A 27369-nucleotide genomic window follows, 5' to 3' on the forward strand; every position below is an offset into this window, starting at 1 on the left:
ATATAAAGTGGCTGTTACAGTAGCTAGTTGGTTTGGGAGTATGATTCTCATTTTAAGGTGCGAGAGGTCCGGCTTCAAATCCTGGACAAACCCTTGCAGAAGTCCTAGGTCCAAATGAAGCAAAAGCCCTGCTTTAATGTTTGTTAGATAAGGATTTCTGGTCCATCTGTTGCTTCTAATGTCTTGTGAAATAATCATGCTTTTGTGGCTCGTTGGTCTAGGCGTATGATTCTCGCTTAGGGTGCCCTTGATTAGATAGAGAAAGATTTCTGACTATCTGATGCTTCTGACGCCATGTGAAATCATTTTAATTTAGTGGCTCGTTGGTCTATGGGTATGATTCTCGCTTCGGTTGCGAGAAGACCCGGGTTCAATTACTGGATTAGCCCTTGCAGGTGCCCTGAGTTTTACAGGACATTATGTCTTTCATAAAAATGTCTTTCGAAGAATTCCAGTTTGTCAGCAGATAGTGTCGCCACATAAAACATTCCTTTGCATAGTGGCTTGCTGGTCTAACTTAGGGTGCCCTTAATTCGTTAGAGAAAGATTTCTGACTATCTGACACCTTGTGAAATTCTCCCAATTTAGTGGCTTGTTGGTCTATGGGTATGATTCTCGCTTCGGTTGCGAATGGTCTCAGGTTCAATTCCTGGACGAGCACTTGCAGGTGTCCTGTGTTTTACAGGGCATTATGTCTTTCGTAAAAACGTCTTTCAAAGAATTCCAATTTGTCAGCAGATAGTGTCGCTACATAAATATTTCTTGCATAGTGGCTTGCTGGTCTAGGAGTATGATTCTCGTTCATGCCATGAGAAATCCTAGGTTCAAATTTCAGTTGAACCCTTACAGTTGTCTTTTGTTTTGTAAGGTCGTTGTGGCTTACACAGAGGCCTTTTTCTGAGAATGCCGGTTGGTCAGCAGATAGTGTTGCCATCTAAAGTTGCTGTTTTGCAGTGGCTCGTTGGTATAGGGGCATGATTCTTGCTTCGGGTGCGAGAGGTCCTGTGTTCATATTCCAGACGAGCCGTTGCAGTTGTCTAGTGTTTTACAGGGCATTATGTCTTTCGTAAAAATGTCTTTTGAAGAATTCCAGTTTGTCAGCAGATAGTATTGCCATGTAAAGTGGCTGTTTTGCAGTAGCTTGTTGGTCTACGCGCTTGATTCTCACATAAGGTGCGAGAGGTCCCGTTTTCAAATCCTGGACGAACCATTGTAGAAGTCCTGGGTCCAAATGAAGCAAAATCCCTGCTTCAATGTTTGTTAGATAAGGATTTCTGACCATATGTTGCTTCTGAAGTCTTGTGAAATATTCAAGCTTTTGTGGTTTGTTGGTCTAGGGCTATGAATCTCGCTTAGGGTGCCCTTGATTCCCTTTAGAGAAAGATTTCTGACTATTTGATGCTTCTGACGCCATGTGAAATCCTATCACTTTAGTGGCTCATTGGTCTAGGGGTGTGATTCTCGCTTCGGGTGTGAGAGGTCCCAGGTTCAAAAACCGGATGAGACCTTGCAGGTGTCCTGCGTTTTACAGCACATTATGTCTTTCATAAAAATGTCTTTCGAAGAATTCCAGTTTGCCAGCATATAGTGTCGCCACAAAACATTACTTTGCATAGTGGCTTGCTTGTCTAGGAGTATGATTCTCGTTCATTCCGTGAGAAATAACAGGTTAAAATTTCGGTTGAGCCATTCAGCATATAGTGTTTCCCTGTAAAGTTGCTGTCTGAGAGAACTATGCTTTTAAGCCAGGGGTCACCAAACTTGTTCCTGGAGGTCTTAAAATGACAACCAAAGAGGTTGTTTACAGTTTTTTCCAGTTTTTTACACACATTTTCTGAAAGCATGTCTCAATTGTCAGAACTCTACACACAAATCACAAAACACACACACATTGGGCAAAACTCTTCAATTCTTCTGCAAAATGAAATTATAAGTTCAAAACAATGTGATTTCTTCTCAAAAAGGTATTTTGTTTTCAAATGACACACACAAGCCATCACATTAATAGATATTCATAAGATCAGTTGAACACTAATGTGCTTAATGTAAAACACTATGACCACTTCTTCTCTATTCATCATAATGACTTTCTGTAAGCCTCACATAAAACATTTTCCTCACAAAAACAGCGTACACAGTGTTCATCCCAACCAACACAAAGTTGCAGAAAATGTGGTCTACATATACCATCAACAGAAGTATTTACTAAATACAGTTACAGTAAAAAAATAAATAAATAAAAAAACAGCTATACTGCATTCTCTTTTCTGTATTGGTGTGGCCAAGCAGTGGGGCAAATGTCACCTTGCATGGCAAATCCAGCCACGAAAAGCATCAACTGCTATAGCTTGGAGAAGGGGTATACATGTGTTTGGATTTCGGTCATACACTTTTCATCTCCAGGCAGGAAAAAAATCCTCAATAGGTTTGAGGAATGGAGAATATGGAGGGGGAGATAAACAACTTAAAAACATGGGTGTGCAGTCAACTAGTTGTGAATCAGATGAGCTCTTAAATGTAACTCATTTTGTCGCACTATCCATTATGCCTCAAAGCTATACAGTTTTATAATTAATTTCGTTAATCTCTATAAAAAAAAGCACACGCACCACCTGAACTAAGGCGCTGCTGGGGATTGAGCCCAGGATCTCCTGTTTACAAGGCATTTTGACCAGCTAAGATACAGCGCCACAAAAATTAATTGTAAGAGACATTTGCCCGATAACAAAAATCGAAGAAATAAATACACAACAAAAACCAGCATGTCAGGATGCAGAAAATGCTGACAAGACGGACGTGGTCTTTTAGAGTCTGGATGATCATGTCTCAAACCTGACCGGTAACCTGGCCTCTGTTCAAGATCAAAGCAAAAAATGCATTATTTTATTTTTATTTAATTTACCCTTAATCATGTGTTAATTGTTTTTTGGAATATCCAGTTTCATTACATCCAAACCATCTGTCAGCTCGGAAAATGGAAATCATTTAATCTAAGATAATGGATAGCGCATTGGACTTCTTGGCTGTGAACTGAGTCATTTAAAGGTTTTGAGTTCAAGTCCCACCAGCGTTGCAAGCTTTGCCCTTTTTCTTCACTGACTTAGGAGTGGTGCATTTCCAACATTTTTTACATCTGTCCATCCTGTTCTGCTTTTTAATTTCATTGCGCAGTGCAGGCTCAGATACTAGGGGTACTCTACAATGAAGCCGATGACTTAATTGAGCTGTTTTAAATAAGGGAGATTAGAAAACGGTGTAGGGCCAAGTAAGCTTAAGGAATGACTCAAAGGCAACCTGTGGTTTTGGGCAAAAGTGTCTACCACCTATTGTTGAGATCAAGCCTTTTGGAATCGTCGTACAAGAGCCTCTTTATGCATGTGCAATGTAACTAAGTAGAAAGCATAGTAAATTTTGCTTTTCCCCCACTGTCTTAGATGAAACTGCGTTTGGAAGTATCGTATCCAGAGGTTTTTTCTTTTAGTGTTAAGACTAAGTTGGCCAGAGCACCTGTCTTGGGAACAGCAGGTCCTAGGTTCGAATCCAAATTGCACCTTTCCCTCAGATTTCCATTTTCCAAGCTGAATCTGGGTTTGGATGTAATGAAACTGGAGATTCCAAAAAACACCTAACACATGATTAAGGGTAGATTAAATAAAAATAAATCAATGCATTTTTTGCTTTGATCTTGAAAAAAGGCCAGGTTACTGGTCAGATTTGAGACATAATCATCCGGACTCTAAAAGACCACGTCCATCTTGTCGGCATTTTCTGCATCCTGACATGCTGGTTTTTGTTGTGTATTGGTTTGTTCTTCTTCGTTTTTTGTTATCGGGCAAATGTCTCTTACGATCATTCATTGTGGTGCTGTGGCTTAGCTGGTCGAAGCGCCTCTCTTGTAAACAGGAGATCCTGGGCTAAATTGATCCAGGGCTAAATTGATCCAGGTGGTGAATGCGCTAGTTTTATAGAGCTTACCGGAATGCATAATAAAATTGTATAGCTTTGAGGCCTAATGAATATTGCGACAAATAGACTTAAACAACCTCTTTGATTGCCATTTTAGACTTGCTGTCTTTTTTTAGTCTCTGTGTGCAAAACCGTCCTGCCTTCTTTTCAGCTTTGGTGCTGTGGCTTAGTTGGTCAAAGCGCCTGTCTCGTAAACAGGAGATCCTGGGTTCAAGTCCCAGCAGTGCCTAATGTACATGTGCCAGCGTTGCTTTTTCTTAAGAGTAACGAGTGTTTACGCAGCGGGATGTTTAGCAGTCGGTTTTTAAACAAAACTCAAATCCTTAAGAACGCTACACGTTTAAGAGGACTTTGGACGATGGCTTTATATAGCATAATGTGGTAATGCCTAACCAATTGGACTTTAATATTTCAAGTCCAGACATTCACACATGCAGCGCTACCATTGTTAGTTTTTTTTTTCTTTTTTCGATTAAACAATTAGCCCTTGTCAACATCGTTTGACCCTGTGGCTTAGGTGGTCAAAGCGCCTGTCTAGTAAACAGGAGATCCTGAGTTCAAATCCTAGCAGTACTTTGTCTGCAGTTGGCTGTTCTTTCATGGGCCAGAGAGTCCCAAAAAGTGCTTTTTGGTGCAGTCTGTGTGGTGCAATGGATAGCGCATTGGACCTCTAGGCTGTGAGCTGAGCCATTCAAAGGTTGTAGGTTCGAGTCCCACAAGAGTGTCAAGCTTTGACCCTTTTCTTCACTGACTTAAGGTGTGGTGCGTTTCTAACATTTTAGGCATCTGTCCATCCCGTTTTGCTTCTTTCTTTCATTGCGCAGTACAGGCTCAGATACTAGGGGTACTCTACAATGAAGCCGATGACTTAATTGAGCTGTTTTAAATAAGGGAGATTATAAATAAGGCCGAGTGGACTTAAGGAATGACTCGAAGGCAACCTGTGGTTTAGGGCAAAAGTGACCGCCACCTATTGTTAAGATCACACCTTTTGGATTTGTCATACAAGAGCCTCTTTATGCATGTGCAAAGTAACTGAGTTGAAAGCATAGTAAATTTTGCTTCCCCCCACTGTCTTAGAAGAAACTGCGTTTGGAAGTATCGTATCCACAGTTTTTTTCTTTTAGTGTTAAGACTAACGGCTGTTTCAAACCGCAAGCGCCAGCAGCGCGTGTTTTTTCGGCGTCCATGTTAACAGATTAGAGCTTTCATACTGCACGCAACAGCAGCGCGTCAGAGCGAGGCGTGAGCGTCGCTGAAGCAGCAGTGCAGCGATAGTTTCGGCGCCGGGTCTATTTTTGACGCACTGCTCACGCTCAATTAAAGTGACAGTGCATTGATAATGACCAAAACACAATGAATGACAGTAAAAAAGTAGCAATTGTACCCAATAAATGCCTTAATAATGTCAACTGATTTATATATAGTCAGTTGTAACCCAGGTTACTAGTGGGTAGTACACAGCAATAGAGCAAATAGAAACACCCTTATAAATACGAAAAAAAAACATTGGCAGAATACTCGATTAAATAATATATATTAAAATTATTTATTTATATAAATAATTCATAATCGAGTATTAAACAGCATTCAAGGGAATAGTGCTTTAGAATAACATCATCGTGCCTTACACTATAGCAGATCAGATTTACAAACAATAACAAATCTCTCTTGTCTGTTAGCTTGTGTTTACCGTTGCTATGGTGATTCAGTGTTCGCAAGGGAATGCAGAGATGTAAGTTTTTAAATTAATAACAGTAGAAAACTATTAGATAGATATCAAGGCCTCAAGGCTCTGTTCTTGGGCCACTTCTCTTCTCAGTCTACACATCATCTATAGGACCAGTCATCCAGAGACATGGATTCTCCTACCACTGCTATGCTGATGATACCCAGCTATACCTCTCTTTTCATCCTGATGATCCCTCGGTTCCAGCTTGCATCTCAGCCTGCCTGTTGGATATTTCACACTGGATGAAAGATCATCATCTTCAGCTGAACCTCGCAAAAACTCTTGTAGTTTCTGCTAACCCGACTCTACACCATAATTTTTCAATCCAGATGGATGGGGCAACCATTACTGCATCCAAAATGGTGAAAAGCCTTGGAGTAACGATTGATGACCAACTAAACTTCTCTGAACACATTTCTAGAACTGCTCGATCGTGCAGATTCGCACTCTATAACATCAGAAAGATCCGACCCTTCTTTTCTGAACATGCAGCTCAACTCCTTGTTCAAGCTCTTGTTCTCTCCAAACTGGATTACTGCAACTCTCTACTAGCTGGGCTTCCAGCTAACTCTATCAAGCCTCTTTAACTGCTCCAGAACGCAGCAGCACGAGTGGTCTTCAATGAACCGAAACGAGCACATGTCACTGCGCTGCTAGTCCGTTTGCACTGGCTGCCAGTTGCTGCTCGCATCAAATTCAAAGCTCTGATGTTTGCCTACAAAGTGACTTCTGGCCTTGCTCCTTCTTATCTGCTCTCACTTCTGCAGATCTATGTGCCCTCCAGAAACTTGCGTTCTGTGAACGAACGCCGCCTCGTGGTTCCATCCCAAAGAGGGAAGAAATCACTTTCGCGAATGCTCACGCTCAATCTGCCCAGTTGGTGGAATGAACTCCCTAACTGCATAAGAACAGCAGAGTCACTCGCTACTTTCAGGAAACGACTAAAAACTCAACTATTTAGTCTCCACTTCACTTCCTAATCTGCAATTGCCTCTCTGAATATCACACTAACTGTACCCACAAAAAAAAAAAAATACTAATACTACTAATACTTCCCTTCTTAGACTTTACAGACCTGAAACTTGCCTACAGCACTTATTCATTGTTGCTCTTGGTTGTGTAAATTGCTTCCTTGTCCTCATTTGTAAGTCGCTTTGGATAAAAGTGTCTGCTAAATGACTAAATGTAAATGTAAATATATATTTTAATGTTTTAAATGTGTATTAACTGTGAAAACTGACCATTAATAAGATGCTGAAATGATTTCTATCATATATCTTTAATGAAGGATTGAGAGAAAAAAACAAGATTTGTATCTGTGAGTGAAATCTGCACACGAGTGCCCCCTGTTTTCCTGGCTTTTCGCTTTGATTTTGAATGATTTTCTTGGTGAGTTCATGTTTTTTTTTATTGTTTTCATTATAACATGATTTAAACTAGTGTCAAAAATGTGTTTCATTAATTAACCATTTGTTTGGTCTAGTAAAAACACAGTATTATACACAGTATTATACAAGTGATTGTGTAAAGTTTAAGTGAGAGAGTTTAAGTAAAATGCTGTCATTTGTAAAAAGAAAATGCCAAATAGGAGAAAGAAATAGGAAAAACACAGAAATTCAGCAGAGAGAAGCATATACATGGTCATTTATTGTTGCTGTTTATTTACAAATGTGTTAAGCTGAGATAATGCATACACTGTAAAATGCTAATGGTTTTTTTCTCCCCTTTGTTTGTTTGCTTGTGCATCTTCTTCTGGTTTTTCATTGGTGAGATGTTCTATTGAAGTCAGTTGCTGAATGTGATCTGCTCTGCATTCAAATTAATTGAAGTGTGAACTCTTTTCTGGATTTGGATTGTCTCAACTTCCATCGGTGCGTGTCTAATTGTGGAGTTGGACTGGCGAGCCTCCCATTAAGTGGATTTTTTGGATACACCTGTTGGAAAGATACAAAGTGAAACCTATTCAGCGTCATGGTAGGAGTGTAAATTTACAACAAACTCACAAGTGCAACATCCTGGATCTCTGGAACTGAATTTGCAACCTAGTTGTTTTGCAAAAGAATCTTTTTGAGTGTTCATCACCTGTACTGGACTTTTGGGAAAATTTGAAATGTTTTAAGTAAATGTTTTATTTTCATTTTTATTTTATTTGTACATTGTTTCATTGGAGTGTTCATTTGTTGCAATTTTTGAAGCTTTATAGAGAGAAGTTAATTGGTTTAAGAAGGGAAACCTTGATTATATATTAAATAATAAAACAATTTTAATATTGTACTATTAAGAGGGTTTTGGACGATGGCATTATATAGCATGGTATGGTGATGCGTAACCAATTGGACTTTAAAATTTTTAAGTCTAGACATTCAAACATGCAGTGCTACCGTTTTTACCGTTTCTTTTTTCGATTAAACAATTACCCCCTGTCTGGTTTTGTGGCTTAGTTGGTCAAAACACCTGTCTAGTAAACAGAAGATCCTATGTATGAATCCCAGCAGTACTTTATCTGCAGTGAGCTGTGCTTTTATGGGCCAGAGAGTACCAAAAATTGCTTTCTGTGCAACAGTGCTAGAGGTAGGAGCTCTGTGGTGCAATGGATAGTGCATTGGACTTCTAGGCTGTGAGCTGAGGCCAGTGCGAGCCAGGACGAGCCGGGGCAATTGCCCAGGAGGTTAAGCAGTGAGGCCGAAATCATGTTGCGTTTCCACTGTCGGGCTAGTAGCTCGCAGCACGTCACGCAAACCCCGCCCCATAACATCCCCCGAATCAAACGTCACACAACCCGCCCACTTCAGTAGGAATCAGCCAGATAAAGCACACCATCACATCCTCACGAAACCTTTCATATAAAGACAACTGAAACAAACAATTGACACGTTACTGTACAACATTACATTTTATGTCTATACGCACATGCCTGTGTGTTCTCATTCAATATATTCATTTACTCACCGACCGACTGAATTTGAAACTAATTTTCATGCGAAGCAACACGTTTAACATGTAAAACAGCGAGCTGTGTACACGCCCCCAAAATGACACATTATAACACATCATAATAAAAAATCTGAATTGTTTTTTGAACTGAACCTAAACTGGCACACTCAGAAGAACCATAATAATAATGTTAAATCATAAAAAAAGGGTAAACTATGTTACCTTTAAGCAATGTGTTAACTTTACTATTTATTCTATAATCATCAAGATTGATAAAAAAATTCAACACATTCACACAGCAGTGAACGTGTGCACACACACACACAGCAGTGAACATGTACACACACACACACAGTTGGTACAGTAGGCCTACATACTGCATCTACCTTGGAAGAAGCGATGTGGTTCTTTAAAGTGTTGTTTTACATATGGAACCTGATTAAATTTTACTATAGTGTCTTTGTAAAAACAGCTGTCCATAATTCCTGAAAATAGAAAAAAAAGTTGTAAATAAAGAAACTGCAAAGAAACGATTCAATCATATTGAAGAAATTTGAACTAATTTTTCTAACACAACTAGCGGTCCAGGTCCCTGATGGAATATGGCTCCCCAGACATGAATTTTTCTGGATGCTTTGCTTTTGGTTTTACAACATGGCGGTTTATTAATAGGGTCGTATAAAGCAAATAGCCTAAATAAAGAGATGCATGAATGAATGTTAATTGAATCTTTTCATTATGGCATTGATCAAAATGGCTTACCTGGCTTTTCCATAGGTCCACCTGAGTTGTTTTAATGGTTTTCTAATAGTGCAGACTGATGCTTTTAACTGTATTCTAAACAGAAGCTCACTCTGAATCTTTTTAGCAGATCGCTCATTGTCCTTGTTAAGTTTTTCGTCAATCGTTTTAAGTGCAGCACTATACAACAAACACATACAAAAATTTTATTAATAACTTTTTGACATCAGTGTTGCTGATATACTTGATTTGACAAGATGACAATACACAATACCTGTTCATTTTCCTTGCAGTTGTTTTTCTAGGAAGGCCTACAGGTCTTTGACGTCTATAGTGTCGTCTTATAGTGGTGTTGGAGACGTGCACACCCGACTGCAACAGGAAAGCCCTGATGTCAGCAAGAGAGTGCTTTGATGTGTTGATGCATCATTTTTTTTTCACTGCAATAATTGGTTGAAATGATCTGAAATTAAAGCTATAAATGAAACACAATATGGTTATGATAGTTAAGCGATTCTGAGTCTATTTGTTAATGTGCTGCAATAATCAGAAAGGTTGTTAACTGTGCCCGATGAACTGTGAAGTTTGCGGCCATCCATTAACATGATCATCAACGTAAATGGATGAATAAAACTAGCGCACGCATTGCACTGGCAAAAATAATCATCATGATTATGAATGTGTTGCTTAAATGTTTGTATAAACGCATATTATGCAAAAAGCTTAGTTTGGTATTGTGAGAATGAAGATATCTGCAACTTTGTAGTCAGTTTTTTGTAGTTAAAGTTTGCTTAACCAAAGATTGATCTAATCCACCTGTGACCCACCCATAAGTAAATATGCAGACAAGTTTTTGATTAGCTGACCGGAGCATTAACAGCACCCAGTGATATAACTGAGGAATCAAGTGGGATAAACGTGATAGAAGGATTAAATGGTAAAGTACGGGGGAATCTCGACAAAAACGCAGGGTTAAGTTGCCTAAAGAAATTTTCCAGTAATAGGTCAGTAAAAAATATATATTTTATAACGTCCTCTTTTTGATAGACGTCGTCAAACATTCTGCCCAAATGCTAAGGAGAAACCTAATCATATTAACATTTCTCTAGACTATATGACACTTGATAGGTAATTTCCCTTTATTTAAGAGAATAATTTAAGGATGTTGCATATTATTCGGTTATCAAGGAAATTGTTAAGTGTTGCAGGACATAAGTGCAAGTAATAAAATATAGACTAGGCTATAGCTTATATTTTATTCATTCATTCATTTTCTTATCAGCTTAGTCCCTTTATTAATCCGGGGTCACCACAGCGGAATGAACAGCCAACTTATCCAGCAAGTTTTTACACAGCGGATGCCCTTCCAACCGCAACCCATCTTTGGGAAATAGCCTATATCTCCTTGCGCTCAACAGCTATAATAAAGCTTTACATTTATTTTATTTATTTATTTTTTTATTTAACCATGTCAGACAAAAACATAAACACTTGTTTGCGCAGGACTGGATGACAGAAAAGAAGGTAGGTTTCTGATGGTTTTACTCTCTGTTTGCGTAATTTCTAAATGCTCTGTTTGCGTGATTTGATTAATGTCATCTTATCCAAATGCTTCATATTTAATATTTCAAAACTCTTTTGTTGTGTATTGTTTTTTGTACATATAATTTAGCTATGCCCCATATGGTCCAAAACCTGACAGGTAGACAAATCTAAGCTTGTTTTTAATAACACAAATATAAATATGCATATAATAAACAATACTGCTGCTAATAATAATAACATTATAAAAAAAGCAAGTTGTTATGAATGAACTAAAAACAAGCCACCCAAGATGAAGAAGGCATGGAGGCAGCAGTTTTTATATTTATGTAGAAAATAATAACTTTTGTAATATTTTAATCCTTTGAAACATATTTGCGTGTTGCTGTAACAACTTGTCTATTGCTACTTTGCAACAATTTTTTGTAAAAAAAAAAAAGAAAGCTAAAGGATTAGGGTAAGTTGATAAATTTAGGCTACTGTATACAGTACAGGCTATTGACATATTCAAAAGATAGGCAAAGATTCACAGCTTTGCATTCCCACCCACATTTCACAACCTGTATGAGCCCATAAGGCCGCAAGTGCCACAGACCCTGTAGAACTTTTCTTAGGTGATCTTCTGCGTGACCTATTTAGTCATTAATAACAGCTCATCTTTTTACGGAAAGAGGACCAGGAACTCAAAAAGGGTAATTATTACACCATTCTTTCTTTCCGTTATCTCCTTCATGATTATTTGTACTGTGTTTTCCTACGTTTCATGTTTTAACATCATTTTAACTTACTTAAGAAAACAGTGGAGAAGAGGGTGAAGAAGCGCATGGTCTCCAAAATAGTGGTAATTTAATAATATAATAATATATATGTATAATAAAAAAAATATTTTCTGAAATCAACTCGGCTGGCCCAATTCCAAATTCAAGTTGGTAAACCAATTTACTGTTCCACCAAACATTATTACACACCATAGTAGCATGTAGGCTATAAAATGTTATGACTTAAATTGATATGTAGCTGCAAGAGTGATTAATTAATGCTCCATTTATCGTTTAATTGTCATAAAGTGACTTTATTTACCTTGGCATTTATATATGCTGTTTTGCTTTAAGAACAGTTTTCCTATGATGATTAGCGCTACTGAAAGCGCGCCTGTAGCCATTGGCAACTGACTCAGTGTGAGAGAGTGTGTGTGTTCGGAGTTTCGCTCCTGTTTTCAGTATACAAAAAAACTTCAGTAAACAGTTCATTTTCGTTCTAAACAAAGTTTTATAGTCGTCATTATTGCTGCTAGATGAAAAGACAGAATATAAAAAGGCAACATATCGACTCATGAGCACGATGATTGACATATATTTGTAAATAAGTGGTTGGTAAAACCTCTTCTTCGTTCACCGCAAATCTTGCCTTAAAAGGAAAGTGCATAATTTAGCCTTACCCTGAGTTTGTTTACACTCTGCCTGTGTTAACATACATGCTGTATTTTAATATGGCAAATTTGGATGAATTGGCTCTGACTTTTGACAGCTTTTTCTTCTTTTTACGCGGTTATGCGCGAATTATATTTCACACGCAAGGTGACTAAAAATGGAAATTAAAATACCAAAGATACTGAGCCATTACTACAAGTAAAAAAAAACAAACAAAAAACAAAACAACAATTATACTTTAAAGGAGAACATTGACGTTTCGAAAAAAAAATGAACTGAACTACAACTAAATTATTAAAAATAAACTTGCGGGACTTCATTTATGTCCTGCGGCAAAATGATTTTTTTTTTTTTGTACTTTTAGTGATCTGCTTGAGGTAGGTGAATTTATTTTTATGCTTAATCAACAACAAAATCATAAGTAAAAATGTAAATGAAGATATAAATGAAAAAGCTTAATAAATGACTGTCCTAGTCCTATCAAAATAGCAAACAACATCTTTTTATATTTAGGCTAAAAGACTGCTTTATTTATTTATTTAGGCCTACTTATTTGTTCTGAATGTTTGTGCTTATATTTGAGTTGTCTTTTATTTCTTCAATTCTACTTTCCAAAATTAATCCTCATTGCACTTAACAAGTTTACAATGATAATAAAGCGTGTTAACAAATGTTTAATGATTAATGAAGGAATTATAATGCTTTGTTTTATCGTTTCATCTTTATTTATAAGAACAGTAGCATATTTACAGCTGCTGTATAGGCTATTTCTGTCTGTTAGCATCCCTTTGTGCCCCCTGGCGGCATATTCACAGACTGCAGTCATACATTAAAAACTCGTGCTTGTCCATTTAAAGCGGCGGCGGTATATGCCACGGAGGTAATAGCCACATTGAACTCTCAACTACTGTAAATCATTCTAACATGTACAATACAGACAAAAAGAAGCAGTGGCAATGGTTTGGTTATTAGATTTGTTTATGGATCTTGAAAAACCCACCAGCTTTATATGTAAGCACAGAGTACCCTTTTAGTCATAACAGGAAATATGGATGACAATGAAGGAAGTTAATGACACACAAACACATCTCAAGAAGGTTTTCACAGCTACTGTGTTTTATCCAACAACCATTGCTCCCAAGTTGAAGTGAGACCTTCAAAAACAACCCAGGTGGGACTTGAACCCACAATCCCCAGCTCCGGAGGCTGATGCCTTATCCATTAGGCCACTGGGCCACGTCACTAATAGTACAAACATTTTATTTCTGCTATCATTCACATTCTTGTCTCATCGGTCCTGGGGTATGGTTCTAGCGTATAGTGCGACTGGTCTTGAGAGTTTCAAATTCCAGTCAAGGCCACTCTCATTAACTTGAAATCACAACCTTTCTGCAGCTATTTTCTTGTTTGCATTTCATCATCATCCACCTAACATGAGACCGTTAGTTAAGAGCCATGGGGTACTTGAAGTCAAGATCTCCATTACTAGAAGGAACCTTTTAGGTTTGTAACGTGACAATGAGATTCAAGCAAGAATGGATGAATCTTAATTGAAGTGTGCAGCAAGTCTGAGAATTCGAAGCTATTGTCCTCAGATCATCACACCTAAGCTTTGAGTAGACAAGCCAGGATTTTTTCACACAACTTAAATGTAACCCATAAAAACACAACCCGAACAGGACTTGAATCCACAATCCCCAGCTTCGAAGGGTGATGTCTCATCCATTAGGCCACTGGGCCAATACTAGCATTTGTTATATCTGTTGTATGACTCATGAAGTTCTTGTAACTCAGAAAGCAGCACGTTAGGATCCCTATTGCTTTCAGATGATCTGGTGTGTACACCTAATGACCAAACAGCTTCTCTGAAGAGTTTTCCAATGTCATGTTTTTTTGACCTAAGGGTATGAACCTAGCTTTTTGAAGGTCACTCTGGATTGCGCTGCAACAGATACCTAAAAGGAACCGCATCAAAGACAACCCAGGTGGGACTTGAACCCACAATCTACTTCTAATCTAAATTAGTCGATTATGTACAATTATACCGACAAAATAGTTTGCTACCCTCAGGCAGATGGTTCTGCCGCATCTGGTCACGTACCAGCTGGCTGATGGAAAGTTTCTTCCCTCCGACTATCAGGCTGATGAACACTTAACACACCACACACAGACTCTACCATACCCTCACTGCACACCATCAATATGTAGCATGCACTGCACTTTAACCAATCCATACTTGAAGCAATACTGCCTACAACTATGTGGACACCTATTAATTGTTCACATCGCTGTCAATTTCACATTGTCGTTGTATTTGCACTGTCTGTATTTTGCACTGTCATTTCATTTGCACTGTCTGTATTTTGTACTGTCGTTGTATTTGCACTGTATTACTCTGTATTTTGTGCTGTCTGGAGCCAGCACCTAAGCTTTTCACTCATCATAGCACACATGCTGCTGCTGATGTGACAATAAAAGTGAGTTGATTTGAAAGAAAGTAGCGGCAATGATTCAGTTGTTAGATTTGTTTAGGGATCGTTCTAATAAGGATGACAACGAAGGAAGTTAATGACACGCAAACACATCTCTAGAAGGTTTTCACAGTTACTGTGTTTCATCCAACAAACATAGCTCCCAACTTGAAGTGAGACCTTCAAAGACAACCCAGACGGGCCTTGAACCCACAACGCTCAACTCCAGAGGCTGATGCCTTATCCTTTAGGCCACTGGGCCATGTTACCATGTTTTTGTCATGGAGCTCTTGTATGCCCTCAACAAGATGCCAACGCATGGAAAACTGAACTTTGGGATCTCGATGCCAGTTTGCATTCCATTAAATAAGATGTTTGCAACTAATGGAAAAACATTTTCTTTGTGTAATTATCCACATTCGTGTCTCATTGGTCCTGGGGTATGGTGTGAGACTGGTCTTGAGTTTCAAATTCCAGACGAGGCCACTCTCATTAACATGAAATCACAACCTTTCTGCAGCTATTTTCTTGTTTGCATTTCATCATCATCCACCTAACATGAGACCATTATTTGAAAGCCACCGGGTACTTGAAGTCAAGATCTCCCTCCCTCTCTCTAGCGAACTATTGACCTTAGATCATCACGCATAAGCTTTGAGGAGACATGTCAGGATTTTTTCCATACAATTTTTATGTAACCCAACAAACACAACCCAAATGGGACTTAAACCCACAATCCCTAGCTTTGAAGGCTGATTCCTTATCCATTAGGCCACTGGGCCAATACTAGCATTTGCCATATCTGTTGTATGGCTCAGGAAGTTCTTATAACTCAGAAAACAGCACTTTAGGATTCCTATACCATATTGCATTCAGACGATCTGGTGTGTACACCTAATGACAAAACAGATTCTCTAAAGAGTTTTTCATTGTCATGTCTTTTTGACCTAAGGGTATAAACCTAGCTTTTTGAAGATCACACTGGATTGTGCTGCATAGCCAACTTAATAAGAAGTGCATCAAAGACAACCCAGGTGGGACTTGAACCCACAATCCCCAGCTTCGAAGGCTGGTGCCTTATCCATTAGGCCACTGGGCCGTTTTTACTGCCTGTGAACTGTAATACGCATCCAGGGAGTTGCTGACGCACATAACAAAAAACAACATGAACAAAAAGTAGATTGGACCGGTTTCACAGAATTTTTTTGTGGCACTGCCAAACAGACAAAAAAGAAGCATCTTATAGGATTTCTTTGAAGGAATTCAATTAGAATTTTGATCATATTTTGGAACCATTGCTATAGGATTGTTTTATAGTACAATACATAAAAATCCTTTTGGATAATTTCTACAGTATTTCAATGAGATCCAATTTATATCTTAATTAAGATATGCTTTTTTTTAATGAGATATGCTATTTTTATACAATAGTTTTGAATGTATTATGCTGTTTGCTAAAGCTTACCTTCATGTACTTGAGTGTACAGTATTACTGCACAAATTTCCAAAGAAACATGTCTATACCAAAAACATATACAATGTCGCTAGACCAAACTGTGGGCTGGCCCACTCGAAACAGAAGTTCACTTTGGGCCCATAGCAAGTCCACACAAAGTGGAGTGTATATAGCCACAATGGGCGAAGTATAGGTATACTATCTGAGTCAGAAGTATGTCCTGTGAGCATGCTCTGTGGGCATTTAGTAATTAACAAAATAGGTAGGTCCCACTAATACTAAGTTGAGTCCAGGCACAAAATGTGCCTATAAGGTCCCAGTAAAGCACTTTTATACAGGGCCATTGTGGCTTTAACACAAAACAAAACTAGTTCACTTCTACTATGTAGCAAAATAGCACAATATCACTTCAACTGCATAATTACATATTTTGAAAGAATAAACTAAAATCAGTAATAAATGAAACATCTAAAAATATAAAGACAACATGGACTATTTTTCAAAGGTTTGGGACAAAACTGCTTTAGTTTATAAAAATGCAGATATAAAAGTAACCTTGTAAATAATTATTCCTTTTTAATATGTTAGCTTTTCCAGTTGAATATGTTAAAATATAATTAATTCCAATGATGTTAAAGCTGCATTTGAGGCATTTGTGTCCTACATAAAATAATTTGAGACAAAACAACAAAACATATAAAAATATACTTAGTTAAAAGAAAAACAAAGTAAGATTTTCACGAAGGGTCACGAAACTCCAAAACACATTTTTTGAGCTGTTGACAGTCATATATGTGTCCCACACTGCTAAAAACACTATTAGGACACAAATATTTCACTAAAAAGTGTAAATTGGTTGTTTTTGCGTTATTTCAAGCAAATTTGTACTTCCGGTTTGAAACTAAATTTTGAAGCTGCGTCTTAACCATGAGATAATAGTGTGTATTCCAGCGTGCAGACTTGATGTCTGTGCCAGAGTGTGTCTTATTACGTCTTACAGTGCGGCTCGAAGGACATCTTTTGCATTCAGAACTGCTTTCGTGAAGAGATGATCGGCAACACTGCTCAAAGTTTACCATAGAGGTGAAAAGGAAGCTCCCTGACCAGGAATTGAACCCAGGGCACAGCGGTAAGAGCACTAAGTCCTAACCACAAGACCACCAGGGAAGGCCTGGCTAAAGGTTGCCCTCTAGCCTAGCTGTGGGCCTCCACCCAGGTGTGCTGCAGCTGCTCTGACAAAAATAACTCTAATGTTTGCAACCTCCTCCTAGAGAAGAGAAAGTCTCAGAGCCTGGTTCAAAGTTCTTCTACGGAGGGACTGTCACATGCTCTGTGTAAAAGCATCCTATCGACACCACAACTTGCCATGACAACAAAGCACAGCATGCGTTGAAGGAACTCCATGTTTACCGGGCCATGTGCTCTTTCCAAACAGCATGCTACTGAGCACTCCTTGCACAGTGTGTGCCAGTGGCGCAATGGATAACATGTCTGACAACGGATCAGAAGATTCTAGATTCGACATTTGGCTGGCTCGTTCAGGATTTATTGCATTGCTCTCAGTCAGTGCACTGCAGTTGCAGTTTGCCCCTGCCAGAGTTGTTTGGTTCTACTTTGGAGTGGATCAAGTTTCTGGGGCTGCCAGCACAGAGCCTGTGGGGTGCTCCCCTGGGTTCAAAGTCTGCCCCAACTGCTCTCATGTCTTGGTCCCGTACATCCCTCAGGAATTCCAGAAGAAACCAGTACAGCCACTCTTCTGGGAAGACAGCAGTGACAGCTTGTAGACCAAAATGTTTGCTGTGAGGCTAAGGCGTTCTACTGCAGCACAGATACACATTCGGAAAGCCGACAAGATTCAAAAACAAAGTGACAACCTAAAACAAGATTGCAGTCAAAATGACCACCTCAGACAAGTGTGAGCAATGTTTCGGTCTCTGCTATATGTCTGCAAATATGCCACACAGTGCAGACGCTCATACTACTGAAAAGGAAGTTACCTGACTGAGAAAGGTATAAATAGAAATCGGAGCCTGCTCCAAATGACCTGGTCAGCTCCAAGTGGGCTGTACAAACCTCCTGGAGTTTTCATTCATTTAGCGTCTCGTACAAGACACTGCGCCCAACCAGTTATGTTTGAATGTCAAACCTACCCCAATCCTTAACCCAACCTCACAGTTTCCTGCTGTGTTTTATCAACCTCCCAACCTACCCCAACTCTTAACCCAACCTCACAGTAACAAACCTCCATGTGGGTTTCATTGATTCAATGTCTCGTACATGGCACAGAATACAACTTATCGCAGTTTATTAAAATCACACCTACCCCAGCTCTAGGCCCAACCTCACGGTAACCTGCTGTGTTTTATTCAATTTTACTCCTACCCCAACCCTAAACACAACCTCAGAGTAAGCAGTTTATATATATTTTTTTTATTTTTGTGAATGTCTACTACAGCTACATCAATCGCAAACCCAGCCTACGTGCGGCATAAGTGCCTACCACTTAGAGGTCATCCAGGCAACTTGCAGTGTAATCTCCTCCACTTGTAGGTCTCTGAGCTGCAGCAACACCTAAGCGCTCTGACACACAGACACAAAAGAAACCATTGCTTTTAACCTCCTCTTGGAGAGGAGAGAGTCTCCGACCCTGGATCTCAGCTCTTCTATGGAGGGACTGTCAGGAATCCTGTAAGAGCATCCCATCCACACAACGTCTTGCCATAAAAACAAAGCAGAATGTGTGGTGAAGGAACTCCGGGTTGACAGAGCCTTGTCCTTGCTCCAAGCAATGTGCTAACAAGGTGCTGAACAGAGTGACGGCGGCACAAAGGTTAGCGCTTATGACTACGGATCAGAAGGTTCTCGGTTACGGAAACCAAGAAACTGTGTATGAAAGAGTGCGTAAGTGTATGAGTGGCACTTGTGCAAGCGGAGCAGGGACGTGCCAGCGATCAGAATGAACTGGAGTTTGTGCCAAGACTGGCGTTCCAAAGTGGCAGTTCCCATATGGTCTAGTGGTTAGGATTCCTGGTTTTCACCCAGGCGGCCCGGGTTCGACTCCCGGTATGGGAAGGCTTGAGTGCTTTTGCTTCTGTCCTTTTTAGCCAGCGGTCGGACTGCAGCTACCTTATAGGATGTGGTTGTGAAGCTGCCCCGTAAGCCTTCGATAGCTCAGTTGGTAGAGCGGAGGACTGTAGGTGGGATGATGGCAATCCTTAGGTCGCTGGTTCGACTCCAGCTCGAAGGACATCTTTTGCGCTCAGAGCCGCTTTCTTGCCTTAGCCAAGTGAGTTCACCACTGCTCAAAGTTCAGCATGGAGGTGAAAAGGAAGTTCCCTGACCGGGAATCGAACCCAGGCCGCGGCGGTGAGAGCGCCGAATCCTAACCACTAGACCACCAGGGAAGGTCTGGCTGAAGGTTGCCCTCAAGTCTACCTGTGGGCCTCCACCCAGGTGTGCTGCAGCTGCTCTGACAAAAATAACTCTAACCTTTGCAACCTCCTCCTGGGGAAGAGAAAGTCTCAGAGCCTGGATCACAGTTCTTCTTGGGAGGGACTGTCACATGCTCGGTGTAAGAGCATCCTATCGACACCACAACTTGCCATGACAACAAAGCACAGCATGCGTTGAAGGAACTCCGTGTTCACCGAGCCGTGTCCTCTTTCCAATCAGCATGCTACTGAGCACTGCAGATGCGGACTGGGCCAGTGGCGCAATGGATAACACGTCTGACTACGGATCAGAAGATTCTAGGTTTGACTCCTGGCTGGCTCGTTCAGGATCTTTTTGCGTTGCTCTCAGTGCAGTGCGGTCGCGGTTTGCCCCTGCCGGAGTTGTTCGGTTCTACTCTGGAGTGAATCGAGTTTCTGGGGCCGCCAGCACAGAGCCTGTGGGGTGCTCTCCTGGGTTCAAAGGCTGCCCCAGCTGCTCTCATGTCTTGGTTCCGTACATCCCTCAGGACTTCCAGAAGAAACCAGTACAGCCACTCTCCTGGGAAGACGGCAGTGACAGCTTGTAGACCAAAATGTTTGCTGTGAGGCTAAGGCGTTCTACTGCAGCACAGATACGCATTCGAAAAGCAGACAATATTCAAAAACAAAGTGCCAGCCTAAAACAAGATTGCAGTCAAAATGACCACCTCAGACAAGTGTGAGCAATGTTTCCGTCTCTGTTATATGTCGGCAAATATGCCACACAGTGCAGACGCTCATACTACTGAAAAGGAAGTTACCTGACTGAGAAAGGTATAAATAGAAATCGGAGCCTGCTCCAAATGGCCTGGTCAGCTCCAAGCGGGTGAGACTTGAGCTCCAAATGGGCTGTAAAAACCTCCTGGAGTTTTCATTCATTTAATGTCTGGTACAAGACACTGCGCCCAACCAGTTATGTTTGAATGTCAAACCTACCCCAATCCTTAACCCAACCTCACAGTTTCCTGCTGTGTTTTATCAACCTCCCAACCTACCCCAACTCTTAACCCAACCTCACAGTAACAAACCTCCATGTGGGTTTCATTGATTCAATGTCTCATACATGGCACAGAATACAACCTATCGCAGTTTATTAAAATCACACCTACCCCAGCCCTAGGCTCAACCTCACGGTAACCTGCTGTGTTTTATTCAATTTTACTCCTACCCCAACCCTAAACACAACCTCAGAGTAAGCAGTTTATATATTTTTTTTTATTTTTGTGAATGTCTACTACAGCTACATCAATCGCAAACCCAGCCTACGTGCGGCATAAGTGCCTACCACTTAGAGGTCATCCAGGCAACTTGCAGTGTAATCTCCTCCACTTGTAGGTCTCTGAGCTGCAGCAACACCTAAGCGCTCTGACACACAGACACAAAAGAAACCATTGCTTTTAACCTCCTCTTGGAGAGGAGAGAGTCTCCGACCCTGGATCTCAGCTCTTCTATGGAGGGACTGTCAGGAATCCTGTAAGAGCATCCCATCCACACAACCTCTTGCCATAAAAACAAAGCAGAATGTGTGGTGAAGGAACTCCGGGTTGACAGAGCCTTGTCCCTGCTCCAAGCAATGTGCTAACAAGGTGCTGAACAGAGTGACGGCGGCACAAAGGTTAGCGCTTATGACTACGGATCAGAAGGTTCTCGGTTACGGAAACCAAGAAACTGTGTATGAGAGAGTGCGTAAGTGTATGAGTGGCACTTGTGCAAGCGGAGCAGGGACGTGCCAGCGATCAGAATGAACTGGACTTTGTGCCAAGACTGGCGTTCCAAAGTGGCAGATCCCATATGGTCTAGCGGTTAGGATTCCTGGTTTTCACCCAGGCGGCCCGGGTTCGACTCCCGGTATGGGAAGGCTTGCGTGCTTTTGCTTCTGTCCTTTTTGGCCAGCGGTCGGACTGCAGATACCTTATAGGATGTGGTTGTGAAGCTGCCCCGTAAGCCTTCGATAGCTCAGTTGGTAGAGCGGAGGACTGTAGGTGGGATGATGGCAATCCTTAGGTCGCTGGTTCGACTCCGGCTCGAAGGACATCTTTTGCGCTCAGAGCCGCTTTCTTGCCTTCGCCAAGTGAGTTCACCAACGCTCAAAGTTCAGCATGGAGGTGAAAAGGAAGTTCCCTGACCGGGAATCGAACCCGGGCCGCGGCGGTGAGGGCGCCGAATCCTAACCACTAGACCACCAGGGAAGGTCTGGCTGAAGGTTGCCCTCAAGTCTAGCTGTGGGCCTCCACCCAGGTGTGCTGCAGCTGCTCTGACAAAAATAACTCTAACCTTTGCAACCTCCTCCTGGGGAAGAGAAAGTCTCAGAGCCTGGATCACAGTTCTTCTTGGGAGGGACTGTCACATGCTCGGTGTAAGAGCATCCTATCGACACCACAACTTGCCATGACAACAAAGCACAGCATGCGTTGAAGGAACTCCGTGTTCACCGAGCCGTGTCCTCTTTCCAATCAGCATGCTACGGAGCACAGCTGACGCGGACTGGGCCAGTGGCGCAATGGATAATGCGTCTGACTACGGATCAGAAGATTCTAGGTTCGACTCCTGGCTGGCTCGTTCAGGATCTTTTTGCGTTGCTCTCAGTGCAGTGCGGTCGCGGTTTGCCCCTGCCGGAGTTGTTCGGTTCTACTCTGGAGTGAATCGAGTTTCTGGGGCCGCCAGCACAGAGCCTGTGGGGTGCTCTCCTGGGTTCAAAGGCTGCCCCAGCTGCTCTCATGTCTTGGTTCCGTACATCCCTCAGGACTTCCAGAAGAAACCAGTACAGCCACTCTCCTGGGAAGACGGCAGTGACAGCTTGTAGACCAAAATGTTTGCTGTGAGGCTAAGGCGTTCTACTGCAGCAAAGATACGCATTCGAAAAGCAGACAATATTCAAAAACAAAGTGCCGGCCTAAAACAAGATTGCAGTCCAAATGACCACCTCAGACAAGTGTGAGCAATGTTTCCGTCCCTGTTATATGTCGGCAAATATGCCACACAGTGCAGACGCTCATACTACTGAAAAGGAAGTTACCTGACTGAGAAAGGTATAAATAGAAATCGGAGCCTGCTCCAAATGGCCTGGTCAGCTCCAAGCGGGTGAGACTTGAGCTCCAAGTGGGCTGTAAAAACCTCCTGGAGTTTTCATTCATTTAATGTCTGGTACAAGACACTGCGCCCAACCAGTTATGTTTGAATGTCAAACCTACCCCAATCCTTAACCCAACCTCACAGTTTCCTGCTGTGTTTTATCAACCTCCCAACCTACCCCAACTCTTAACCCAACCTCACAGTAACAAACCTCCATGTGGGTTTCATTGATTCAATGTCTCATACATGGCACAGAATACAACCTATCGCAGTTTATTAAAATCACACCTACCCCAGCCCTAGGCTCAACCTCACGGTAACCTGCTGTGTTTTATTCAATTTTACTCCTACCCCAACCCTAAACACAACCTCAGAGTAAGCAGTTTATATATATATTTTTTATTTTTTATTTTTGTGAATGTCTACTACAGCTACATCAATCGCAAACCCAGCCTACGTGCGGCATAAGTGCCTACCACTTAGAGGTCATCCAGGCAACTTGCAGTGTAATCTCCTCCACTTGTAGGTCTCTGAGCTGCAGCAACACCTAAGCGCTCTGACACACAGACACAAAAGAAACCATTGCTTTTAACCTCCTCTTGGAGAGGAGAGAGTCTCCGACCCTGGATCTCAGCTCTTCTATGGAGGGACTGTCAGGAATCCTGTAAGAGCATCCCATCCACACAACGTCTTGCCATAAAAACAAAGCAGAATGTGTGGTGAAGGAACTCCGGGTTGACAGAGCCTTGTCCTTGCTCCAAGCAATGTGCTAACAAGGTGCTGAACAGAGTGACGGCGGCACAAAGGTTAGCGCTTATGACTACGGATCAGAAGGTTCTCGGTTACGGAAACCAAGAAACTGTGTATGAGAGAGTGCGTAAGTGTATGAGTGGCACTTGTGCAAGCGGAGCAGGGACGTGCCAGCGATCAGAATGAACTGGAGTTTGTGCCAAGACTGGCGTTCCAAAGTGGCAGTTCCCATATGGTCTAGCGGTTAGGATTCCTGGTTTTCACCCAGGCGGCCCGGGGCTGACTCCCGGTATGGGAAGGCTTGAGTGCTTTTGCTTCTGTCCTTTTTGGCCAGCGGTCGGACTGCAGCTACCTTATAGGATGTGGTTGTGAAGCTGCCCCGTATGCCTTCGATAGCTCAGTTGGTAGAGCGGAGGACTGTAGGTGGGATGATGGCAATCCTTAGGTCGCTGGTTCGACTCCGGCTCGAAGGACATCTTTTGCGCTCAGAGCCGCTTTCTTGCCTTCGCCAAGTGAGTTCACCACTGCTCAAAGTTCAGCATGGAGGTGAAAAGGAAGTTCCCTGACCGGGAATCGAACCCGGGCCGCGGCGGTGAGAGCGCCGAATCCTAACCACTAGACCACCAGGGAAGGTCTGGCTGAAGGTTGCCCTCAAGTCTAGCTGTGGGCCTCCACCCAGGTGTGCTGCAGCTGCTCTGACAAAAATAACTCTAACCTTTGCAACCTCCTCCTGGGGAAGAGAAAGTCTCAGAGCCTGGATCACAGTTCTTCTTGGGAGGGACTGTCACATGCTCGGTGTAAGAGCATCCTATCGACACCACAACTTGCCATGACAACAAAGCACAGCATGCGTTGAAGGAACTCCGTGTTCACCGAGCCGTGTCCTCTTTCCAATCAGCATGCTACTGAGCACTGCTGACGCGGACTGGGCCAGTGGCGCAATGGATAACGCGTCTGACTACGGATCAGAAGATTCTAGGTTCGACTCCTGGCTGGCTCGTTCAGGACCATTTTGCGTTGCTCTCAGTGCAGTGCGGTCGCGGTTTGCCCCTGCCGGAGTTGTTCGGTTCTACTCTGGAGTGAATCGAGTTTCTGGGGCCACCAGCACAGAGCCTGTGGGGTGCTCTCCTGGGTTCAAAGGCTGCCCCAACTGCTCTCATGTCTTGGTCCCGTACATCCCTTAGGACTTCCAGAAGAAACCAGTACAGCCACTCTCCTGGGAAGACGGCAGTGACAGCTTGTAGACCAAAATGTTTGCTGTGAGGCTAAGGCGTTCTACTGCAGCACAGATAAGCATTCGAAAAGCAGACAATATTCAAAAACAAAGTGCCAACCTAAAACAAGATTGCAGTCAAAATGACCACCTCAGACAAGTGTGAGCAATGTTTCAGTCTCTGTTATATGTCAGCAAATATGCCACACAGTGCAGACTGGGCCAGTGGCGCATACTGGCACCTGTAAGTCGTGGTTATTCTTGGCTACACCGGCCAATCACGTTCCGAGTTGGAACCAAGATTTTTTTCTAATTCATGGTTACGCTGGCCAATCACGTCCCGAGCTGGAATCAAGATTCACCCTATTCTTGGTTACGGCAGCCAATCATGTTCCGAGTTACAATGAACGCTATGGCCAATCAGAGCCCTTATACCATTCAAGATTTGTACTGTAATAACAGAATTCGTTGCAGATTAATTCGGAAAACAATTGCAAACTAAGTATTTTTATAACAAGTTGGTTTAAATGAATAACCATTACAGTAACATTAATTACTACAACACGATTATTATATGATTGTTATAGATGTTGTATAACATTATTTGGTAAGATTAACTTAGCCGACCAAGCACTCTTTAAAGTTTTACTACAAACATTTTAATGCAGTTATTATACATTACAACACTTTATATTATTATTTACTACCATAGTTACAATAATGCCCGTGCATTATTCTAACACATCAATGAATCACTCACTTATAATAAATATAAGGCTCATTTCATCAGTCACTGATTATAAACAAATATTATAATAACGCTCACATATGACTACATCACTAATCATAAACTAATCTAATAAATCAATCACAAAGCAAAAAAACAATATGGATCACGCATGAATGCATCACTAATAATAAACCAATAATAGAATAATGCTCACACATTAATTCATCACTAATAATAAAGCGATAATATAAGGGTCACACATTAATGCATCTTCAATAATAAACCAATAATATAATACACACACATTAATTCATCCCTAATTATAATCCAGTAACAAAGTTAACATTAATAATCTTCTTTAATTTTCTATTTCACAGACATAGATTAAATTTAGTAACAGACTAAAATATAAGTAACTTCAATTAAAAGTAATAGCTTGATATATTGAATATGTTTGAATACAGTTGTGCCTTGTCTACTAAAGAAAGAAAATTGATTGATTTATGTTTAATACAAGCAAGGCGTTGTATTGCTTTATGCTGGAAAAAAGTTAATCGCCCCTCCATTGGATTTTGGTTGAGAAACCTTATAACATGCTTGGCTCTTGAAAAGCTCACATATATAATAAGGAAAAAATCCTCTGAATTTTGTGACATCTGGGAATTGTTTTTGAACTTTGTAAAAAACGGAGATATTGAAGAAGCTTCGGATGTCTGAAGTTGTGGGATGTTAATTGGTGCTTGATTTTATTTTTATTTATTATATTTTTATGTGTATATGTATATGTGTAATTTATTATTTTATTTTTTTGCATTTTTTAATTATTTATTTATTTTTATATTTTTTTCCCTAAGCCTGTCTAGGGTAAGTTTTGGGTTCAATACTCAATAAAGACATGTTATACAAAAGTAATAGTTTGAATGCACTGCTTTTACATGTAATAAAACAGTAGTTTTCAAAATGTAGAAAATATTTTCTTTTTGGATGTGAAAATGTTGTCTTCAAAAAATTTACGTTACATGTACATTATTACATTACAAAAGAGATAAAATAAAATTTCACTTATTCACTGTCTCAACTAGGACAAACATTGTTATTAATGATGTAATTATTTTATTGATGGCAGCCTGAATCTGACAGATAGAGGCAACAAAAGTAAAGGAAGCTAACAAAGGAAAGTCATACAGAAAACTGTCCCCAGAGGCAGTACTGGACAAGACCAAAGAAACTTAAATGAGCACCATGGAGATGTGATTAACAGAAAACATCTGCTGGGATTCTTTGAAATCCAGTTTGGTGTATTTTGTGGCCAAACATTCAGGTGGGTGGCTGAAAATGCGAGCTGGAACCGAGGAATCATCAGGGTGAAATGAAAGGCATAGCTGGGTATCATCAGCATAGCAGTGGTAGGAAAATCCATGTTTCTGGATGACTGGTCCTTAAGATGTTTTGTAGATGGAGAAGAGAAGTGGCCCAAGAACAGAGCCTTGAGATACCCCACTGTTTAGATGCTGTAGGTTGGACACCTCTCCCCTCCAAGACATCCTGAATGACCTGTCAGAGAGGTACGATCTGAACCATTGTATAACAGTGCCCGCAATGCCCAGTGACTCAAGCGTAGATACCAGGATCTGGTGGTTTACAGTGTCAAAAGCAGCTGACAAATCCAGCAAGATGAGGACTGATGATTTAGAGTCTGCTTTAGCCAGTCTGAGATCCTCCACGACCGAGAGCAGGGCAGTCTCAGTTGAATGGCCTTTCTTAAAGCCAGATTGCCAGCTTAACTAGACTAAAAGCTTACCTCTTGGAAATGTAGCAAGCTAAGCTAAAAACTCCTTGGCAAAACTAGTGTAGCTACACCC

At 41.1% G+C, this 27369-nt stretch overlaps 1 long non-coding RNA gene and 13 other non-coding genes across 14 annotated transcripts; 9 read left to right on the forward strand and 5 right to left on the reverse strand.

The window, feature by feature from the left end:
• The first annotated feature begins 4121 nt into the window (after positions 1-4121).
• On the forward strand, positions 4122-4195 carry trnat-cgu (transfer RNA threonine (anticodon CGU)). Its single transcript has one exon. It is a non-coding gene; the product is annotated as a tRNA-Thr (tRNA).
• Positions 4196-5551: 1356 nt separating this feature from the next.
• On the forward strand, positions 5552-7852 carry LOC141381743 (uncharacterized). The gene is made up of 3 exons (XR_012402393.1): positions 5552-5701; positions 6987-7087; positions 7484-7852. It is a non-coding gene; the product is annotated as an uncharacterized lncRNA (long non-coding RNA).
• Positions 7853-13508: 5656 nt separating this feature from the next.
• On the reverse strand, positions 13509-13581 carry trnar-ccg (transfer RNA arginine (anticodon CCG)). The gene has a single exon. It is a non-coding gene; the product is annotated as a tRNA-Arg (tRNA).
• Positions 13582-15842: 2261 nt separating this feature from the next.
• On the reverse strand, positions 15843-15915 carry trnar-ucg (transfer RNA arginine (anticodon UCG)). The gene has a single exon. It is a non-coding gene; the product is annotated as a tRNA-Arg (tRNA).
• Positions 15916-19272: 3357 nt separating this feature from the next.
• Positions 19273-19344, forward strand: trnae-uuc (transfer RNA glutamic acid (anticodon UUC)). The gene has a single exon. It is a non-coding gene; the product is annotated as a tRNA-Glu (tRNA).
• An 88-nt stretch (positions 19345-19432) lies between these two features.
• Positions 19433-19519, forward strand: trnay-gua (transfer RNA tyrosine (anticodon GUA)). Its single transcript is given in 2 exon segments — positions 19433-19469; positions 19484-19519. It is a non-coding gene; the product is annotated as a tRNA-Tyr (tRNA).
• An 85-nt stretch (positions 19520-19604) lies between these two features.
• Positions 19605-19676, reverse strand: trnae-cuc (transfer RNA glutamic acid (anticodon CUC)). Its single transcript has one exon. It is a non-coding gene; the product is annotated as a tRNA-Glu (tRNA).
• Positions 19677-21527: 1851 nt separating this feature from the next.
• Positions 21528-21599, forward strand: trnae-uuc (transfer RNA glutamic acid (anticodon UUC)). Its single transcript has one exon. It is a non-coding gene; the product is annotated as a tRNA-Glu (tRNA).
• An 88-nt stretch (positions 21600-21687) lies between these two features.
• trnay-gua (transfer RNA tyrosine (anticodon GUA)) lies at positions 21688-21774 on the forward strand. Its single transcript is given in 2 exon segments — positions 21688-21724; positions 21739-21774. It is a non-coding gene; the product is annotated as a tRNA-Tyr (tRNA).
• An 85-nt stretch (positions 21775-21859) lies between these two features.
• trnae-cuc (transfer RNA glutamic acid (anticodon CUC)) lies at positions 21860-21931 on the reverse strand. Its single transcript has one exon. It is a non-coding gene; the product is annotated as a tRNA-Glu (tRNA).
• A 297-nt stretch (positions 21932-22228) lies between these two features.
• trnar-acg (transfer RNA arginine (anticodon ACG)) lies at positions 22229-22301 on the forward strand. The gene has a single exon. It is a non-coding gene; the product is annotated as a tRNA-Arg (tRNA).
• A 1649-nt stretch (positions 22302-23950) lies between these two features.
• On the forward strand, positions 23951-24037 carry trnay-gua (transfer RNA tyrosine (anticodon GUA)). The gene is given in 2 exon segments: positions 23951-23987; positions 24002-24037. It is a non-coding gene; the product is annotated as a tRNA-Tyr (tRNA).
• Positions 24038-24122: 85 nt separating this feature from the next.
• trnae-cuc (transfer RNA glutamic acid (anticodon CUC)) lies at positions 24123-24194 on the reverse strand. The gene has a single exon. It is a non-coding gene; the product is annotated as a tRNA-Glu (tRNA).
• Positions 24195-24491: 297 nt separating this feature from the next.
• trnar-acg (transfer RNA arginine (anticodon ACG)) lies at positions 24492-24564 on the forward strand. Its single transcript has one exon. It is a non-coding gene; the product is annotated as a tRNA-Arg (tRNA).
• Positions 24565-27369: the final 2805 nt, after the last annotated feature.

This window comes from Danio rerio, chromosome 4 (assembly GCF_049306965.1).
Source record: "Danio rerio strain Tuebingen ecotype United States chromosome 4, GRCz12tu, whole genome shotgun sequence".
NCBI classification, from domain to species: domain Eukaryota; kingdom Metazoa; phylum Chordata; class Actinopteri; order Cypriniformes; family Danionidae; genus Danio; species Danio rerio.